General features: G+C 49.3%; 1 protein-coding gene across 1 annotated transcript in view; it reads left to right on the forward strand.

Annotated features, from left to right (window-relative positions):
* SYN3 (synapsin III) overlaps positions 1 to 21,736 on the forward strand; it is a gene marked incomplete at its 5' end in the record, with an annotated part of 340,756 nt that overhangs the window by 283,410 nt on the left and 35,610 nt on the right. The gene's annotated exons all lie outside the window — the stretch shown is intronic.

Here is a 21,736-nt window from a genome sequence, read left to right on the forward strand (position 1 = left end):
GGAATGGACGACCCTTTAGATCGCAGGTTCTCGGCACAGCAGAGTCGGCGCGCAGGTGGATGTGTCCTGGAGAGTTGTGAGAGAACGTAGGCTTTGTGTCAGGTCATTGCCTGAGATGCTTGCAACTCCTGACATTGAGACAATTCTGTGTATGTTCATATGTGGACATGGCTTGAACTTTGAGGGTGTAAGTGTCTGCAGCGACTTTCAGCTTTTCATGGAGACTTATGACCCTCCCAGAGGTTAACACGCTCTGGAGGTGATGCCTCCATTACCTTCCAATGATGAAAACTTGGAAAATCTGGAATCAGAGTTTCTCGGTTAGATCTGGACTTTCCATTTACTGCCTGTGTGTCCTTAGGTAAGTTGCTTGAGCTCTCTGTTATATGGAAACAATCTCTCCCTCCTGGTGGTGTCATGTGGACAGAATAAATCAGTGGAAGTTCAGGAGGGTGTGTGCCTGGTCAACTCACTAAATGAGCGCTTTCAAAGTCCACCACAAATATAAACTGTTATTCTAATTCCTTAAGTGCTTTTCTCAGCAGTAGCCCCAGGAGATGCCAAAATAACCAGCTCACCCCACCCTGGGAGTCGCCTTGGTCTGGCTTCCCAGAGTGACAGGTTCTCAGGGCGTGAGTCCCAGCTCCTCACTCAGGAGATCAGCACCCAAGGAGAAGGGTCTTACCCAAGACCACACAGCAAGGGAGCATCCCGAGGAACAGAGCAGGAGGGGAAAGGAAGACCTTGGAGATTATTCAGCCCTCTGCATACTTTAGAGATAAGAATAGTAATGATCATAACCACAATATAATAAAACTAATGCTCTAGAGAGTTGACTGTCCACTGTTCTAAAGGCTGTGTGTGTATATACATAGATATTTATATTCCCTCAGTGCTACATTTATGCTCAGTGCAATGGTAGGTGCCCTCACAGAGCACCTACCCTGTGAGGTGGGTATCCCCATTTTACGGATGAGGAAAGTGAGAGACGTGGGGAGTCCGTGGTGGAGGTGGAGTATATAACCCAGGCCATCTGCTTCCAGCGCTTGAGCCTGGGGAGGAAAAGGCACTGCCACAGGCACGGCTGAATGAGCCCAGGCCCGGGCATCCTCACGCAGCCCCCCTGAACGCCCAGGGTTTGTGGTCCTTCTAAGGGGGAGCTCGGGGTGAGGCAGCCAGCCCGCCTGCCCTGGAGAGCAAGGTGGCAGCTGTTTCCAGGAGCCCAGGCGTCTCCACACCCGCGCTCGGCCAGGGCTGCTGCTGTCATCAGCTCCTCGCCCTGGGCTCTGGTCTCTTCCCTGAGGCTGACTCACTCAATGAGCTTTCCTGACACTGTCTGTGCTTTACCAGGAGCAGGCGGCCGGCACCCTGGCCGTGGAGAAGGAGGGCTGGGAAGTGAGCAAATGGCAGGCAGGAGCCCAGGGGAGCCGTCAAGAAATCCGAAGGTTCCCGCCACCTGGGAGACCACCGAAAAGGATGGTCACTTCGAGTCGCAGGCTCAGGGGAGCCACGTTGAGCAAGAGTGGGGAGCAGGACAAGGGGAGAGGCGCAACCAGCAGGGAGTTCCGGGGAAGCAGCGCTCCAGGTCCCTGCCACACTGTGGGGGAGAAGGGGGGGACCCCCCACTTCCCCTCCCACTCCACTCCTGCCTCCCCTCCGCCCTCTCTCACCTGCGCTGCCCCACTCTTTAAACGACCCCTTCTCTGCTTCTCTTGAGCAAAGCAAGTCCAGGGGCTCCGTCCATCCTTACACCTCCATGCTGTGCTCCCCTCCACGGAGCCTCCAGCAGGTGTTGCCCACAGGTGCAGCACCTCCATCCATCCCAGGGCTCACGGTTCCGTGCGTACCCACGTGCCCCCAATCTAAGATGTATTTGTCATCCCCAAATCGATTTTCATGGCTCTTTTGTGGCCATTTACAGACGCAAGCAGAGCCCCGAATCATTTGCTACCCCGCCGTCCGTGTTCCAGCTGAGGTCAGGGAAGGTGGCCACTGCCTTCCTCTGGCGGGGCTCACCTGTAAGCTGGCGTCCTCTTCCTGTCTATTGAGTGCCATCCTGTCTCATGTTGTGCTTTCTGTTAGTGAGTTCATTGTTTTACAGGCCTCCCAAGTGTAGCACTGAACTGCTGCCTTGTCTCCCCAAGTGCACAAAGACTGGGATGTTTCTTTTTTTAAAGATCTTATTTTTATTTATACAAGAACCTGGGTACAGGCCAGAGGTGTAGGAGGGTGAGAGGGTTCACCAGAGACAGAGCGGGGAACAGAACAGGCAGACTGGCAAAATACACTGCTGAGGGGAGCAGCGGGCGAGACAGGAGAGGTCTGCCGCGCCATGTGAGTGTCTCCCTGGCCAGCTAGGAATCAAACCCATGCTGCAGAGGCTGCAGACAGCTTCACAGTGCAGCGCTCAACCCGCTGTGCCACCAGGGAGGCCCAAGACTGTGATATTTCTAATGGAAAAAAATGTGTGTTAGATCAGCTTCCTGAGTTACAGTGTTGTTGGCTATGAGAACGTTAGTGAATCAACAGGTATTACATAAGGCATCCTCAAGCAGAAACACACAATGCAAAGTGTTATATTGATCAGTTGATGAAAACCTTGCAATCAGAGGCTCCTTTAGGAACCTGATGCTATCTTACCACTGGGAGCAATGATTCGGTGTTCACTAATTCAGCATTGGCTGCAGGGTTACAGAACATACCCACCACACATAGTGAGAATCCTAAAGATTTCTTCTTTCCCTTGGTTGCCAAAATACCATGATTCCAAGCATAAACAGAAGCAAACAAAAGCAGTGATTTTTATGACTCTCTGCAGCCTGACGTTTGTCATGTTGAAGCAAAATCACCTGGATCATCAACTCATTTTTTTAAATAAATTTTATTTTTATATTCCCCATACAATTGCAATCCCCTTATTTTGACCCCAATCCCTCCCCTCCCCGCCCCCCACTCCCCATAGAGTGTCTCTCATCAACTCATTTTTCATACAAGAGTTAAAGGACAAGCTCTTCACTGGTGTACCTTCTCTGAAGAGCGCCACCTTGCTCCGTCCTTGGGTCACTGGGAAGAACCCTGGTCTGGGTTCAGGACACCTGGGTCCCCATGCCAGCCCCACACCCCGCGGGACCAGCAGGATCCCCCTGGAAAAGTCACTTAAACATATAAACGCGGTGTCAAATAGGTCAATGTGTGTGATTTTCCTGAAAGGAGTTAGTGAGTAAAAAGCACATGAAGAACTGGTAATCTCTATGTAAATGTGAGTTGGGGTGGGGGGATTTGGAAAGGAGAGAGGATGAACTTTGAACTCAGGCCACCCTGGGCTCTGATCTGGCTGGGCCATGTGCCAGTGTTGTGACCTTGAGCAAATCCTCAACTTCTCTGGGATCACTCAAAGCACATGAGATGGGAGGATTGAATAGGAAGAAGGACATATTCATCCTCCAGCACCCCAGTGTCCCTACACCAGGACACCCACCACCCACCCTGCTCCCACCCTCAGAGGCACCTGCGAGGTACTACTGACCCTGGCTGTACCAGGAGTCATTTGCCACAGGTCACAGGTAAGTGGCCAGAGGGGATCCGAACAGAGGTCAGCAAATCCTTCAGCCCTTCCTGCTGGGACCCTCGGGAACACCCTGGTGCAATCATCTCTTCCCCTTATAAGGCGGCCAACCAACTTAATTGGAGAGTTGATTTATAAAGAATTTCGCAAGGCTCCACCCAAGAAACATGCCTGAACCTTGGAGACCAGCACTGACCTTTCCATGTGAACTGCTCTTGTTGTTTGGCGGGCTGAGCTCACCCCAGGCTGGCAGCCAAGACCAAGAACACTCGTGCGAGAGCAAAAGCCAGCAGCAGCCTCTCGGCCCCGGCTCTGCGCTGTGCAGACCTGGCGCAGCCTCCCCTCTCCAAGCCCACGTCTATCCTGAGGGACAAGGCGCAGAAACAGTGTCATTCAGAAGGAGACCTATTCTCGTGTGTGCGGAACACACAGCTCCTCCAAGAAAACAGTATCTTTGAATGGACAAACTCGGAGAAGCAGTAACATTGTCTGTTCTCTGTTTCCTGGTGATGCCTGTTGAGTCATCCTAGCATTAGATGTAAGGCCAGAGAAGTCGCCCTCTTAGGAGTCACCCCGAAGCAGGGGGGCACGCATTTCCAGCTGGGATGGGGGAATGCAAGGTAATTTACCGCTATTTGAGGACCACCAGCTCCTTAGCATTAGGTAGTCACATGCAGTTTACAGCTGGAGCCACGTTGGGGACCAGCTGAGGCTCCAGCAGCCCCTGCAGTGGGTTTTGCCATCACAAGGCCCATTTGTCAGATGAGATAGCAGAGGTCGGGGAAGGGGCATGGAACTGCCCAGTGGCACAGTGTCAGCTGTGAAAGCTGCACATTCTTCCCCCTGGTCCTGGCACTGAAGCCAGAGGGCAGCCTCCAGAGAGTTTTGCCAGCCTGTTTGGAACAAGCAGTGTGTCTACTGAGGCCTTCCTGGACCAAAATGTGCAAGAGAGGCAGGAGAAGCAGGTCCGAGGCAGAGGTCTTGGATGAGAGCTGCCCCCTGGGCCTCCTGGAAGTGAGCCCCACCCCAGCCCCACTTCCTAGAAATAGCTCCTCTAGGGGGGCAGCTGGCACTGCTGCTGAGGGGAGCAATGGAAGGGCTGTTAACAGGAAAATCAAAGAAGGAGATGAACCGTGGGCTTGGTACACTGTAGAGTATGTGTGTGTGTGTGTGTGTGTGTGCACGCACGTGTGCGTGCATGTCTCCAGCCAGGGTGAGCAGATGTCAGCAGCCTCTACTAAGCTCCAGACAAGACACCAGTGGCTGGCCCTGCTGTCTTGTTCTGACTCCTGCCTCCAGGCCCAGAACCTCCTTATCAGCACCCTGTCTTCCAGAGTGAGGCCAGAAGCTGTGAGGCAGGTAGGGTAGAGCCTGGAGTGATGTTCCTCAGGCTTTTTCTCGTCACCACCCTGGTAGGAAACAGCAGTGTTCAGAGGATTAGTGTTTAGAGGATTCAGCAGGCTGGCGGAGGGGCTGCTGACAGCTGAGGAGAAGGCCTGAGCTTCAAGGCACCAGAGCAACAAGGGAGCACCAGTGAGGGCACCAAGGGGAATCTCTGGGTACTGGGCCATGCATATGTGCCCTGTGGCAGGACCGGCAGCCTTGGCATTACTGGGGAGATCTTCAAAAATAAAAAAAAGTTAAAAGAGCGGTCTTTTAACCAAAGTAGAAGAGACAAATTTTTAAATGACTTTTTTTTTTTTTTTTAATTTTCTAGAGGCATGTCTTATTTATTTATTTATTTATTATTTGTTTGTTTGTTTGTTTTATACATGCACTGGGTACAGTCAGAAGCGCGGGAGGGTGAGAGAATTCACCAGAGCCAGAGCGGGGAGCAGAGCAGGCAGAAGGACCGAAGCACACTGCTGAGGGGAGCAGCGGGCGGCAGGAGAGGTCTGCGCGCCATGTGGGACCCTCCTCCGGTGGCCGGGGAGCAGCCGGGGATCGAACCGGCTGCAGAGGCTGCAGGCAGCTTCGCAACCCAGCGCTCAACCGCTGCGCCACCGGGGAGGCCCTTAAAATGACTTTTTGTGCTCAAATAATTTTTTTAAAAATTCACATCATGATTATAGAAATTGTAGAACATTCAGAAAAATATAAATAAGGAAATAAAATTAACTCCATTCCCTCAAAGGCAGACTCACAATGCAGATTGATTGATGAGTCCCGAATGGGGCCTGCCTGAGATTCTGCATTTCTAACAACTCCCCTCATGTCCGCGCTGCTTGTGCCTCACAGCTAGTCATGCTAGTCAGGCATCAACAGACTTCTGTAGAGAAGCAGATGGGAAATATTTTAAGCCTTCAGGCCATGAAAAGGCTGTTGCAACTACCCACCTGTGCCAACTCATAGCAGTGCAAAATCATCCTGGGCCACAGGATGAGTGAGCATCCATGTCCCAGTGTCCTTAAGGACACTGAAATTGGAATTCACATCACTTTCACAGGCCATGAAATAGCATTCTTCCTTTGATTCCCACCCCCTCCGACCATTAAAAACTACTCTTAACTCATAGGCTGCACAAAAACTAGCAGTGACCCTCAGGCCGTAAGTTTGTGGTCCCCTGTTCCAGGTCATCTTCAAGTCTGAACAGGGTCAGCTGCCCTGCTGGACTGTAAACTCGGCCCTGGGTGCACCAGCTGCCACCACCGACTCCACCTCCCCTCCCTGCAGAGGCTGGTGCCAGGGAGCGGAAGCCCTGCCTTCACCCCTGCACCACCCGCAGGAGCCTGGGAAGCTGAGGTGTTGCCTCTCAGGGCTGACACTTGTCAGGTGCCTCCCTTCCCTTCCATTCAATCTCACGGTCACACTGTAACTCTATAAACATGTGGGCAAAGAAATCGGTGACCCAAGAACTCCATAACAACAGAAGGAGTTTGATTTATTAAAGGGGAAGAGCAAAGGAAAGGAACTAGCAAACTGATAAGCAGGATAATTGGGCAGTTCCCTAAACAGTCCATCAAACCCTCTGTTGTTTCCATCACTTCCCACCACCCCTTCCGACCCCTGGCAGCGCACGACCCAGGCAGCCAGGGCAAGAACATTCTTTGGGCTCCAGGTCTCAGCCTTTGGGAGATTTGGAGGAAGAGCAAAAAGCTTTTGAGAATTTGAGACCAAGCGCTCAGGTAGTCATTCAACAAACATTGATAGATTTTGTGTCCACCTCATTAAATACTCAGTAAATGTTTATTGAATATTTTGGTCAATATTTATGAACATCTGTTATGTGCAAGGCGTGGGCTAGACCTTGGAAGGGAGGACTCTCAGGTTAAGATTCAAAGATGAAAAGACAAAACTCCTAAAGGCAGGGAATTTACACATCAAAGATACAAGCCCTAGACCATCATGTTGTGCTGGATGTGGCGAACCCCCACCCATGGGTCAAATCCAGCCTTCAACCTGGTTTTGTTAATAAAGTTTTATTGTAACAAAGCCCTGTCTATGGCAGCTTTCACACTACAAGGTCAGAGTTGAATAGTTTGCATGACCTGCAAAGTCTGAAATGTTTACCAGCAAATGTTTCACAGCAAAAGTTATCCAATCTCTGCTCTAGCGGTGCTTTTCCAAAAATCAACATAAGTACTACATTAGCCATGCCTCCTGAGGCCCAGATATGAAATATATGTGGAGGTAAACTTCAAAGAATAACACTTGCCCTTTTGATAGGCAAGGTAGTGTGTCCTGTTCCAGTCTACTTCATTTTTCAAAATGTTGGTAGTGATCCATTAAATTATTTGATGACTCATTTCAAACTCACAGTTTTACTGGTTCATGAATAGCAAATCATGTGTATGCATTCATTTATTCAAGAAACATTGATCGAATGCTTTCCACACACCAGACACCATTAACCACTCAAGATGCAGACTTGAGCACCACAAAGTCCTTATCCTCATGGGACTTTTACATCCTGGGTGGCAGGAGGCAGATGATAAAAGAATTAAATAAAACTGTGACAGGCCCAGAAGAAGAAACGGGATGAAAGTGTGATGGGCATGTGATCAGGGAAGCCCTTCTGTAAACGGACAGGTAACGGAAGGAGAGCGTGAGGCTCACAGACAAATTGGAGAAGAATATGACAGCAGCGAGAAGAGCATGTGCAGAAGTCCTGGGGCAGGAGCCTCCTCTAACAAGCAGAAAGCCAGGGAAGCTGGAGCACACACCAGAGGTGAAAAGTGATAGGAAATAAAGTCAGAGTGTTGGGAAGATGTGGCGGAAGAAGCACATGTCAACAATGGGTGACAGTCAAAGCAGAAATACAAGTCATGTGCTGAGAAAGGAGTCCAGATAAACCTGAACCCTGACAGAGAGGTGCTCTTCACTGACATATTCACTTGTCAGAACACTACGTCTTGTGTCTGCCTCACTGTGCAAGACAACAAATAAACATGGGCCCTCCTTCCAGAAGCTCCCTTTCTGATAGAACCAATGAAGTGACACGTCACAATGTGATAGAAGAAAATGTCAGGAGGCTTGAGAGCACCTTCAAAAGGCACCAGGGGAGACCCACACAGCAGGAAGCTTCAGCTGTGTCTCGAATGATGGGCACATGTTGCAGGTGGACAAGCCAAGAACAGCATCTCAGGCAGCCGAACTGCACATGCTAAAGCACAGGGGCCCAAGAGTGTCAGCAGCTGCCAGGTGTGCTGTGAGCGATGTTTCTCCAGCTTGGCTGTGCCTTAGAAGCACCCCCTCCGGGGCCACCCCCAGAGACTCTGTGACTGGCTGGAGTTGCCCCGGCCCTGATTTGTATCTCCTGGTGTTGCCAATGTGAAGCCAGCATTTCTAGGTGGCCTGCAGTGAGAGCTGAGAGCAGGTGAGACCCGCAAGTCAGGCCAGATCATGAGATGCCTCTGATGCTGCGCTCTGGAACTAGCGCTTCATCTTCCAGATACAAGAGAGACCTGCTGCAAAGAGTAAGCACGGCTGGATTTCTAACAGTGAGAGAAAGGAAGCAAGGGGCGGAAGTGGGGAGCAGGAGCTTAAGGCCTCTGGCACCCATTAGGAAGCAACTCCAGAGGTTCAGAGAAATAAGGGTTTGAACCCAGACAGGGACAAGGCAGTGAGGAAGGAGATAGGGATGAGGTGAGAGAGGTAGGAAAAGCAGAAAGATTCTGAGCAGGAGGAGAAATCTGAGAAGGGGATGATTCTATCCATCTTATTCACCTTAATGAACTCACGAAGGGCAGGCTTCTGGGCAGTCAGGGAGTTCAGTTACATTTTGAGGTGGAGGCACCTGTAGAAAGATCTTATAATAATATCTTATCATGACAATCGCAGTGGCCATGGCGCCATCCGTATCACCAGAAGCCATTTAGCAAGCACTTACCAGGGGCCAGGCCTGTGCTCCGGTTCTGTGCGCAGCGTCTTAATTCATTGTCACCCCAGCTCTGAGGCAGGGCATCCGACCACCCTTATTTTACAGAAGGGAAAACGGAAGCTCGGGGACGCTGAGCAAGTTATTGTGGACCCTTCGCACAGAGCTGGCACAGGGTGAGTGCCCAGAAAATGTTATTACCTTCGCCTCTGCCGCCCCGGGGGAAGGAATTCAGGCACTTGCGTACAGAGATGCAGGTGTAACTGTCTACCTGTACACATGCTCAGGCTGTTGCTGCTTTTCCTATCTGGCCCCCGACATAGATATCCCACTGCCCCTCGATCTTGCCCGCCCTCCAACTCCATCCCATGCCACCCCATCATTATCTTGTTGTTTTAATTTCTTCTCCCAAAGTTAATGTCAACCTACTCACATTTGTTCTGTTCTCTGGCCACGCAGCCAGAGTAGGTTTTGTTTCTTCAGGTTTTGTTTTTTGGGTTTTTTTTTGTGAAGAGAAAGGGAACTTGATTTTTTTTTTTTTAATGTAGCTCGTCTCGCCTGTTGCAATGCCAAATAAACACAGCTGCTATTCATTTCAGCATCTCCCCATCTCTAGCGTGCCCAGGGTCATTTTATCAGCAGAGCCTTTGGGCTGACTCTCTAAAGGCCTGGAACAGCAAATGAGAATGTTCTAAAAGTGAGTGCTGTGAAAATGGAATCCATTTAATGAGGCCACGGAGAGCAAGGCTGTTGCTCTCTTGGTGAGTGTCGGAGCAAACATTATGTTTAGAGTCGTGGTTGGAAAATGCTGGTCTTACCAGGGCCTCAGCAAAAAGCCTCAGTCAGTCAGTCACTAGTTCATGACTCGGGCGCAAGGGCTGAGGCAAGTGGAAGGAAAACTTAGAATCACCACCACTGCCCCCAAGACCCATGCCTACATCTAGGTACTCCCCTCCCAGGTGATAGTGCTGCCGAACCCCTGCTCTTCTTGCTACCACCACCCCCCACCCCATACCGACACTTATTCCATCTGTGTCCCAGTCACAAGCTCTCAAGTTTGAGGTTGAAGGTATAGAGCCCAACCTCCCCCCGAGCCTTCCTCAGCAATGAGCTGGCCTTGCCCTTGGGTCTTGGAGTCCTCTATGAATGAATGGCAGAAATAGTCCATCGATGAGTCAGATCCATGTGGAGCAGCTCCAGATAAAAATCAGGAAACTCAGAGTCCTGCCCAACTGTTCTCCTTGCATGGGTCCATTGTCCTAAAGGAGGGATCCCCACAGTTCCTCCAAGATATCTCAAGATTCTATAGAGTCCAGTTTGAAAGCCACTCCCTGAAGCCAACCAGGGACCATGGTTGGCCTGATTTCCAGCAGCTCCTAAGTAATGTCATTTTGCTCCATGTTATTTCTTTATCACGGTGACAAGAAAAAATAACACTGGGCCAATGTTGAACCAAGACCTGGTTTGTTGTACGTTGTTTCACTTCGAGTCAGTTTCCAAGAACCTATCGATGTTAATTGAGCACTTACTATGTTCATTTATTCATTCAAGGAGAGGGGGTATACTAGTCAATCTAAATGACAAGTTCCTGCTGTCAGGGGGTATGGACAAATAGCAGGTTATTTGAGACATTGCTCAGAAAGAGCAGGAAGCCGGGTAATATCATAGGTGTGACAGGGGAGGAAAAGGGCTGTTTCTGATTGGAAAATCAGGAGAGGCCTCTCCTGAGAGGTGACAACAGAACAGAGACAATGAAAAGGAGCCAGTTATGTGACCAGTGGCAGAATTTTACTGGAAAAGGATTAAGTGAAAAGGCCCCAGGGCAGCACTGAACTTGACAATTCCAGGAACTGCAAGAGGGGGGTGAAGAGATGAGGTCAGTGACATCAGCAGGACCCAGACCTGAGGCCCTTGCAGAGGCGTGTTTATGACACCTGCAGCAGAGGTGGGCTTCGTTTGGATATTTTTGGCAGCTGCCAGGTTGGTGATTTTGTTCCAGGCCAAAATAATGAAATTGAGATCCTTTCTCCTTCATAAAGGAAAGGGCACTGAATTGGGAATCAGGAGCCTAACTTAAAAGTTTTCCTTTCTGGAAGCTGCACCATCAGTAGCAAAGCAGCCTTGTCCCCCTGGGGGGCTGCAGTTTCCTCTTCTGTAACACAGGCTGACTGGGGATTATCAGAACTCTCCTTTCCAGTGAGACCCAACATGGAATTAGAAATAACAACAGACATGAAAGTCGTATTATTTGTCACATTTATCCAGTCCATCCAGAGAACACTGAGGCCGTTTTGATGAACTTGGTCTTGTAGTAGCCTCAGCAGCCAACTTACCTTTCTGTTCGGTGTCCTTGCAGAGCATGGTTTTGAAAAAGCCCCAGTTTCTACATCTCCCTCTGCAATCTCAGGTTACTTTCCAAATATACTAAGATGGAAGGAGCAGCCCCATAGTAAAGGCTGCATAAAAAAGAACAGTCTTGCCAGCAGCCCAAGTGAATGTATAGCAAACATTTGCATGTGCTTCTTGGATGCTTTACAGTCAAGCTTTTAAATATTTTATTCTAACAAAACAATAATCAAACAATTGTTGCAACACTTCAAATCCTCCCATGGAACTTTGAAATACAGTCGGTTCAAACTGTCTCCCAGGCAGTGGTAGGCGGGTGAATGACTCTCTGGGGAAAGAAAAAACCCTATTTTGTAGCGTTTGCCAATTTCTGCGGTGTAAATACTTCCACTGTGGACAATTTCAAGCCAACAGTGGTTTAATATCTGACTCACACGATTTCTAAATAATTAACAATTGCCTCTCGTGAGCTGGCATGACACAGCACCAGAACACCACTGCATCCAGCCCTCCTGCAGAGTTAGGGTTTCTGGGTAGGGCCCCCTTGAATGCTAGCACACCCCCAAATGACCTGCCATAGCACACAAGGCCCTGAGACCTTGGGCTGGAGCCAGGAAGGACGGCACTGAAGTCAAGTTCAGGAACTGGTTTGTTATCAGGAATGCCTACAGTGTCACCCCAGGGACAGGCCTGGTGACCCCTTCTTAAGCCAAGTGCTCCCGGCCCACCTGCACTTTACACACCTCAGATCATGCCATGGATGTCTCCTCCTGGGGCCTCATCCTGCTAGATCCAGCATACCATCTTTGCCCCTTTAAAGACAGCTCTGTGTTACCCAAGCACGGTGCCCCCCGCCCTCCTACCCACCTTGCAGCCAGCTGTGCACCTAACCCAGATGCTTCTTACTGCCCCATCTCACCACCCTGCAATCCGATATCTCCCAGTCAGTGTTCTGGGCTAGACCTTGATGGTAAAAACCATGATTGGAGCCTCTTACACCCCCTTTCCATGCTGCAAGGCAGAAGCCTGGAAGCTACCTACCTGGGGCAGAAGCCTGGAAGCTCCAACCCCCAAATCAAAATTACATTTTTAATTAGCAGAAAATGCTCCAATTTTTGCAACCCTCAGCAGAGCAGAGTGCTCTCACCCCTTTAACAGTGGTGAAGTGAGTGAGACCCTTTGACAGGGACTTCCATCCCAACACACATACACACACACAATGCTTTATTGATTTTGAAAAATGTTTACAGTGGCCTTTAATATCACCATATTTCACAAGGAGCCAGACAGACGAGGCGCCGACCATTCCCCGTGGGGCCCCCACATGCAGCCTCCTCCTCCACTGTCTCTATCTGGTGTTCGGACACCACCATCCTCCTTCAGGAAAGTCAGCAGGTTTCTAAACCCTCCCTAAAAGGGCAGCATAAGGAGAGAGGGAGGTTAAATACCATGTTTAATGGACTGCAGAATCTGCACATGAGCAAGATTGGGTACAAAGATTAGGTGCCGCTAACATGCCCGCTGCACAGCCCCTGTGGACACCACACTATAGATACTTGGGAGAGGCCCAGAAAACAGAAGTTGCTAGGACTGGAAGAGTCACATAGTTTGAATTCTGTTAGTGTGCTTTGGACTTCACAAAGCCTCTAGACACCTTATATATAAAGGTATCTTACGTCAAGACTTCAAATTCAGGACATGCTAGCATTCGCTGCTTCGTGCCAAATTGTTTGAATTGTTGGATATTGTTTATCTCACTACATCGTCACAGTAACTCTATGAGGCATGTGCAATCATAAACCCGATTTCACAGATGAGAAGATTGAGATTTACAGGAGTTAAGAAATTTCCCAAGGTCACAGAACGAGTAAGTGGTGAGGCCATACCCCCATAGCAATGCCTTCCACTTGTGGGTCATTTTATATCATTTAGAACTTTTACGCATGTGATAATGACCATCACTTAAATAAACAGGTAGATTAGTTATCTGGGTTGCCCTGTGAGGAGAGGTATAAATAGTATCATCTCCATATTACAGAGGAGCCAGTTGAGCCCTGGACAATTTAAGGATTCAGTCCAGGCCATGCATTTGTAAGAGACTAAGTCAGCATTTGAAACCAGACCAGCCTGATCCCATAGTCTTTGCTTCACTCTGTTGCCTGGGAAGTTCTCCCTGGCTTCTCTAACAATGTTGTGATTTGCAAGGGGGGCAAAATGTAGCGCAGGGGAGCCCAGATCCATTCACTGGAATTCTACAAACCTCTTGATTCGGGAGGTTGAAAAGGCAAACGAACACATTAGTACACACTCTGTCCTGCTCCTGGTTGCACTTACAAACTAGCTGTTCCTGTTGATGATCTGTAGATCCTGTCAGTTATCTATCCACCTCTTTATATATCTGCTTGTTATTCTCCATCCCCCCACCCACTACACTATCCCTTTGTATCTTTCTTGTTTATTAGCATATTCTCAGTGCCTAGCACAGAGCCTCTAATAAATATTTGTAAACTAAGTGAATGAGCACAGGCTCAGAACCAAGCAATAGTAAACACCCCGAGTGGTACAGAGCTTTGTGGAGTTTAAGGAGGAAGGAGAAATTCCTATAAAATGGAACAGAAAGGTTTAATGGGGTCAGTGATGGTTTTAGGGCTTTGAAGGGTGAGTAGGTATTAGGCAGAGGAGCAAGAAGAGCATTCCAGGAAGGAAAAAGACCAGAACAAGGACACAGCCCAGGTCAGCATCTCCCAGGACCCTGAGGCAGAGTGTCCACAGAAGAGCTCGTAGCAACATGACTTCAAGATCAGTATCCACTCACTGTTCAAAATAGCCACCCTCTCCCCTGGACAGACAGTGGAGCACCCCAGTTTCACATGTAGAATGATAAGCTCTGGTATACCCCACATTTTTGTCAAACATGCTGAGACTTAACACTTCTCTTTCCAACTAAGAGTTTGGAGGAAATCATTCCTGTGAGCTCAATGGAGGCAGAAATCTTGCCTTCTTTGACTCTGTATACTATCTCTAGCACCTATCTCTGGTCCATTTTATAGGAATTTCTCCTTCCTCCTTAAACACTGTACCACTCGGGGTGTTTACTATTGTTTGGTTCAGAGCATGTGCTCATTCACTTAGTTTACAAATATTTATTACCACAGCCACTTCATACATGTTTGCTGAATTCAAGAATGAGCTCTTGGTTCTCTGTTACATCTGCCCTAGAACTCCCAAACTTGGATCCATTCAGCCATGACCCAGAGGATCTGAACAGACATTCTCCAGAGAAGACATACAGATGGCCAACAGGTACATGAAAAGATGATCAGCATCACTAGTCAGGGGATTGGCAATCAAAACCACAACAGTATATCAACTCATGCCTGTTAGAAAAGTTATTCACAAAAAAAGACAAGAGATTGCAAGTGCTGGCAAGGATGTAGAGAAAAGGGAACTCTTGTCCACTGTTGGTGGAAATGCAAACTGGTGCAACCACTATGGAAAACAATATGGAAAGTCCATATTTATCCGAAGAAAAAGAAAACACTAACTCAAAAAGTTAACTGTTCATTGCACATGTCATTGCAGCATTATTTACAGTAGCCAAGACACAGCAGCAACCTAAGAGTCCATCAGTGGATGAATGGATGAAGAAAGTGGGGTGGGTGGATGGATGGATGGGTGAATATTAGTATTATTCAGTCTGGAGAAAGAAGGAAATCTTGTCATATGTGACAACATCCAAAATGGACCTTGAGGGTGTTACGCTAAGTGACATTAAGTCAAACAGAGAGAGACAAACACCTTACGATCTCACTTATATATGTGAAAGTCAAGCTCAGAGACACAGAGAGCACATCAGTGGTTGCCAGAGACAGGGGGTTGGGTGAGTTGGCAAAATGGCAGAGGGGGCCCAAAGGTATACACTTCAAGTTATAAAAACCAAATAAGTCATGGGGTTGAAAGCACAGCATGGGGACGACAGTTGCCAGTACTGTAATATCGATTTGAAAGTTTCTGAGAGAATAAGATCTTAAAAGTTTTCATCACAAGGAAAAAATGTGTCACCCTGTGTGGGCATGGATGTTAACTAGACTTACTGTGGTGATCATTTCACAATATATACTGATATCAAACTCTTATGTGATACACCTGAAACCAGTAAAACAGTCCGTGTCAGTTACATCTCCATTGCTGAAAAGCCATCCGTGGCCTTGTTCTCCTCAGCCGAGGCGGCTGAGCACTGCTGAGGAGAAGGTCATCTCCCACGTAGTGCTGTGACTACCTCGTTGACTCAGCCTCACGGGACCCCACTGGGTCTCAGCAAAGCTTTTGCCCCTTCTCAGCTGCCTTTCCCATCCCCACAGAAATGCTTCTAGAACTTCGCTGTTCTCTTCAAAACCCGTGTCCTCCCCCCAAAACAAGAGGACCCACATGGCCCTCGTCTCAGACCCCACTGGCAGACCCCGACCCCGCCCACTGTCTTGGCCCCTCACCGCACACATCTCCCGCCCTTTGCCCTCCCTCAGCCTCACCCTCTTCCTGCCTGACTCAGCGGCGCCTCTTCTCCTGTCTAGGGTTTGTGTGACCTCGGGGCCCCGCCTCTCATGTTCACCCATCTCCTCGAGGACTTGGCTGCCTGTCCCTGCCGTCTCTCCCCTGGCGCTCAGGGGCACACCTTGACCCTCCTCGGCGGCCATCTTTCCAACACCGAGCAGGTTCAGTCTCCCTCTGGTTTGAAAAGCACTAATTGCATCTTTGGCAAGCCCGTGTGCCTCTCCTCGCCTCCACTTTCAGTCAAGTTTCTTCAGAGAAGAGCCTGGAGCTGCTGTCTCCATTCAGCCTCCAAGTCCCCACACACACCTCCCCGAAGGCCTTATCTGCCCGGATCACTTGTGCCCTCCACATGGACACACCTGATGAAGGCTTCAGCCCCTGGGGTTGCTCGTTGGCCATTTGTCACTCTTGAGCCCCCCACACATACCCAGAACCCCCGAAAAGCCCCTCTCATCCACCTTCCTCCTCCTCTCCAGCTAGACTCTGCTTCCTTTGCTCTCCCCTCCTCTGCCATTCAGCCCACGTGCCCTGGCTCTCTCCTGGCCCTTTCTCCTGCTGGCTGTAGGAGTTCCTCAGACATATGCAGTCCGATTCTGTGGCCATTAGCCCAGAGGGCCTGCTGAGCTCCGGACACTTGGTTCATTGAGGTGGGATGTGCATCTAAATTATGCAGCCAGTTCCTACATGTGACCTCCCTTCGCACCCACCCACACCTAGATGGGGTGCTGCTGCTCACCTGTAGCCCCCTTCAGCCAGCATGCCGACGTACTTCCAGGCTGCAGCGCCTTAGGAACAAGGGCGATGAACTGACTGCGAGCATGCTCTCTGCAGCCGCTGCCTGAGGACTGGTCTTGGTTTCATTTCCTTAATGACAGCCTCTGAGTTGGGCACTAATAACCACTTTACAGTTGAAGGGGGCTGGAAAGTACAGAGGTGGAGTAGCACCGCCCCTGGCGTTTGGCGAGCAGAGTTCAAAGCTAGGGGGTCTGACTGCTTAAAAGATCACACTTTTAACTTCAAGGTACTTTTTCTTAGTGATGTATCATTGGCAGACAACATGGTTCGAGTTAAAGGTGCACAATATATATGATTAGCACCGAGGCATTAATAACATCCCCGTCAGGGCACATAATTATTTATCATTGGTGGTGAGGACCTGAAAGACCTAATGTCTTACAAGTTTGAAGTATAGGAATATCCAGGACTTATTTGTCTTTTATTTGCACATATATTTTTTTCAGTAATAGCTCCCTAATTTCCTCACCCCCCAGTCTCTGGTGACCACCAGTCCACTTTCTATTTGAGTTCAGCTTTTCTGATTGCACATATAAGGGAGACCATACAGTCTTTGTCTTTCTCCATGTGGCTTGTCTCACTTAGCATAATGCTCTCCAGTTCCATCTGTCACCGATGATAGGGTGTCCTTCATCGTGGCTGAATAATATTCCATCAAATACATGTTACACATAGTATACAGCCACCACATGCCACCTCCTCTCCATCCTCTCATCCATTGACAGACACCTAGGCTGTTTCCATCCCTTGACAATTGTCCAGAATTCTGCCCCAATTGACTTTTATAACCTAAGCACGGTGTATGTTGGGAGCTGAGAGTTCAGAGTGAGAAAATTACTGCTGGAAAGGGACATTGTGAGGCCCCTTCCCAGCCAGAACTGGAGCCCAGGCTCCTGCTCTCAATGTTCTTTCTCCTGCTTGGGGGTGGGCATGTGCCCTCACTGTGAAAACCCAGGCTGGTGCCCCCAGACACAGAAAGGAGGGACCCTGGGCAGCTGCCCTGAAGACATAGCCCAAAGCAATGGAATGTCCACACCAAGACTGAAATAATAAGCATGGCTGAGGGAGAATCTGCTTTGTTTGCTTGGCTTGGTGTGTTTGCATTACAGACTATCTGGAACCCGACCCTGCCTGGAAGGCACCGAGGCTGCCTTTATTCTCTTGCTGGGCAGAGAAGAGTAGAGGGTGGAGCAGCTGAGCCAAAAAGTGCTGACAGACAGGCAGAGCCAGTCAAGTCCAGGGTCGGGTCACTCCTAAAATGCCCAGACACAGGGTTGCTAGACAGAGACCTGGGGGAGATGGACTCTGTCAGGCCTTGCCTGAAGGTCAAGTTGTCAAGCCCCAGAGGGGAGATCGACTCAGAATTGCTTTGGACAAGGGAAAAGCAAGCTCTGTGAGCACCTGCTGCCCTCTCTTCATTCCACCAAGCAGGGGTCATCCTGGGAAAATGGGCGAAGGGCAGAGGATGTTCCAGGCAGCCCAGCAGAAGCCTCAACAGCTTTCATAAAACCACTAGGAATGGTGCCGTTTGCTCTTCGGTGTAAAGTTTTCTCTTCAACAGACCTGGGGCCCATCCCTTTGCCAGGGGATAAAGTCACTGGGCTCCGGCTAGAAAAAGCATTAGAGGTAACGAACCCATCTCATGCCTCGCTTTACCCCTACAGTAGACATGCCAAACAGCCAGCCATGGTGCGGGCCCCCAGCGAGGAACTGAGGTGTGGTGAGAAGAAGGAATCTGAAAAATCATGTCTCACCTTCATACAAATAAAAATATTAAAGGATGTGGCTTAGTATGCAAGCAAATGGCCTCCGGGTCTGAACCCTAGAATTAGGCTCACCTATGGAACTCTGGCAGCCCTGGGCCACCCTGGCTTCCTACATTGAGGCCTGATGTGAAATTCCTACAGTCCAGGAAGCTGAGCAGGTTACATGCTGTGTGTGAGAAAGGAAGCTGCAGAGTAGCGTCAGGCTGGGGGAGAGCAATGAGGAGAAATCTCCTACTTTCCAAACTCCTGTAGGGAGCAACACCCCTGGCCTGAGATTTAGAAGGAGGTGGGAGAAAGAAAGTAGCAGCAGGGATATTAGTCCACATGCCTTGGACTAGAAAATATATATTTCTAGAACCTTCCACCCTGGTTAAATCACTGTCATCTCTTACCTGTGTTATTAAACTGGCTTTTTAACTGGTCTCCCTGTTTTTTAGCTGGTCTCCCTTTTTTTTCAACTCGTGCTAAAAATGTCTCCTCACAGAAAATCCTTTTTTTTGTTTTAAAGATTTATTTATTAATTTATACAAGCACTGAGTACAGTTAGAAGTATGGGAGGGTGAGAGAATCCACCAGAGCCATAGCGGGGAGCAGAACAGGCAGACTGACAAAGTACACTGCTGAGGGGAGCAGTGGGCACGGCAGGAGAGGTCTGCACGCCAGCTGGCGGCTGGGGATCGAACCAGTACTGCAGAGGCTGCGGGCAGCTTCACAGCCCAGGGTTCAACCACTGAGCCACCGGGGAGGCCTGAAAATCAATCCTTTTGATCCCTAAATTAGATTACGTTCATCCTCTTACCCAATCCTCCGTGGCTTCCCCGAGTCAAAACTCTGAGAACTCTACTATATCCCTACCCCACCACTCACATCTCCAGCCACCACTCTGGCGTTGGTCCACTCTGCAGCCACACTGGCCTCCTTGCTTCTCGTCAGCCTCAGGTCTTGGCGCTTGCCTGTCTCTGCCCAGAGAGACCTGTGACTTGTTCCTTCATTTCCTTCAGGTCTTAGCCCCAGGCTGCCTTATTAGGGAGGGCTCCAGCATGTTCTATGTGAAATAACATCCCCACCCTAACCCCCAGTAAACCTTACCCTCCTTGGCCAAATTTATTCTCCTCATAACTCACCTCCACCTAATTAGTCACGTATTTATTTGTTTACTAACTTCTCATCCAGCTCCACCATTGCTTTGTGCCTGCCACAGTGCCTGCCTTATAGTAGAGGCTCAAAGAGTATTTGTCAAAGAAATGGCTGGGCCATTTGGAATAAAGGGCTCGGTGGGATATCAGTTCTTCCACATGCCAACTCTTAATCCTGCAGCCAGTTCCATAACCTTGTCCGGCTACGTGTGTAAAATGGGGACAGTATGGTACTTACCACACAGGATTGCTATGAAGACTAAATGAATTAATATATAACTGTTAGAATGGCACCTGGCCCATGAAAAGCACTCTTTGAAGGTAACTGTCATCATCCATCATTGTTATTACAATCGGCACTATTATTAATTCAAGAGATGAGTCATGGTCCCAGCCCAGTGCTCCACCCCAGGCCCCAGCTTCTCTCTCCTGCCAGAGGTGGAGTGGGTGATTCAGGTGGTGGCAGCCTGCCCTGTGAGTCAGCCCTGAGCCCTGGCCATGCTGGGGTCCCCTGGCGCAGGCTGCCTTGGCCACGAGGCCCTTCGGTTGAATCATCAGGGCCACAATTCCAGCTGGGGATACCTTGGCTGTGGAGCTTGGCTGGTAGGACTTGCCTTCCCCGGGTCCTTCCAGGAAGAGCCTGGGCACCTGCCCATTGTGCTCTCAGGAACTGCACTTGGCCAGTGCAAGTCCATCTGTCAGTAGAGTTTGTAAAAGAGCCAGGTGAGGATTAAGTGAGGAAAGGAAAAAAACAGGAAAGAGAAGAGATAGGCAAAGAGAAAGCTTGCCTCCATCCTTTGTTTTCCAACCAGGGTTGTGTCATGAATGGGTCATGGGGCTGCAAATTCACCTGGCCTGAGTTTGAGTCCCTATTCCTCCACTTATTAGCTGGGTGACCCTGGACAGCTGGGTGCTCTCACTTCTCTGAGCTTCACCTGTGAATGAGGAGAACACCATCTCCCTGTCAAGGTTACAGGAGGCTGCTGAGTGGACATAAGGAGTCTGCAAGTCCCAAATCCCCCCCCCCCCCGCCCGAAGTCTTTCCAGATCTGCCCTACAAGCCTCTGAGCTGAGTTTCGGTAACTTTAGTAAAAAAAGGACAGGAAGAGCAGGGCCAGGCTAATTTATTCTTCTTTCCTTCATTCATTTAACATCAATTTATCCGAGCACCTACTGTGTGCTGGTGCTGTGCCAGGCATGGGGTGTGGAAGTCGCAATCTAACGGGTGAGGCAGGAAATGTGTAACTTAGCAAATAAATACACAGTCATAACTTTACTCCATACTAGCCAGGAGAGGAGCAGGCTGTTTAAAAAGAGAAGAACATGGTGGCACTATCAGAGAAAACTTCCAGATGGTGATATTTAAACCAAGTCATGCAGAGAAAGGATGACCAGGTCATGCAAAGAATGTGCAGGAAGAAACTTTCCGGGAAAAATAGCTTATGCAAAAGTCCAAAGACAGGAAAGAGTTGGGAGTGTTGAGGAAATACCAGGAGACCTGCAGGCCATAGTGTCACGGATGGGCCTGGGCAGGGTGGCATGAGAGGAGGCTGGGAATGGGGGCAGTTGAACAGAGGACCCAGGTGCTGAACTTCCCTTCTCTCGGGGACCACCGCCTTCCACTGCCTGTTCCCACGGTCTCAAACAGATGCCTCAAAAAATTTTCCCAGTTTCATAGTTGCTTGCAGAGATAGAGCTTTTGTGGGTACATCATGAGCAGAACCCTCTAGGCTTTCTTTTCAGATTAATTGAGATAATATATATATAAACCGTGTAGCTGGAACATAGTTAATGCCCAGTAAAAAATAAGTAAGAGATCTTGTAAGCCCCACATAATAGACAGAGACACCACACAGAAAATCAACGAGGAAACAGCCTTCAAAGTGAAGTCAGAGAGGGAAGCAAAGAGGGTCCAAAGGACTTGGAGGACCCTGGGGGCCCTGGCGGTGGGCCAGGTATTGTAACATACACCTGGAGAGTTAGGGCCCTGTGCCCCTTAATATACACTATGTCATTAAAAAAAAAAAAAAAAAAAAAAGCAAAGGAACAGGCAAAATTAAATAAATAGGACCCTAGAAATCTGACTGCAGAACTGAGGCTACCTGAGGGGGAGGGCAGCTTGCGAGCCAAGGGAGAAGGCCCCAGTGCCAGTGCCGTGGGGGCGCATTGTGGGTGCTTTGGCGGTGGGTGTGGTGTGGAAACATATGTCTGAGAAGTGTGAACCTATAGCCCTAAGTCACATGCAGTGTGAAGATTTTAA

Source organism: Talpa europaea (genome assembly GCF_964194135.1).
Source record: "Talpa europaea genome assembly, chromosome: 15".
In the NCBI taxonomy this organism is placed as follows: domain Eukaryota; kingdom Metazoa; phylum Chordata; class Mammalia; order Eulipotyphla; family Talpidae; genus Talpa; species Talpa europaea.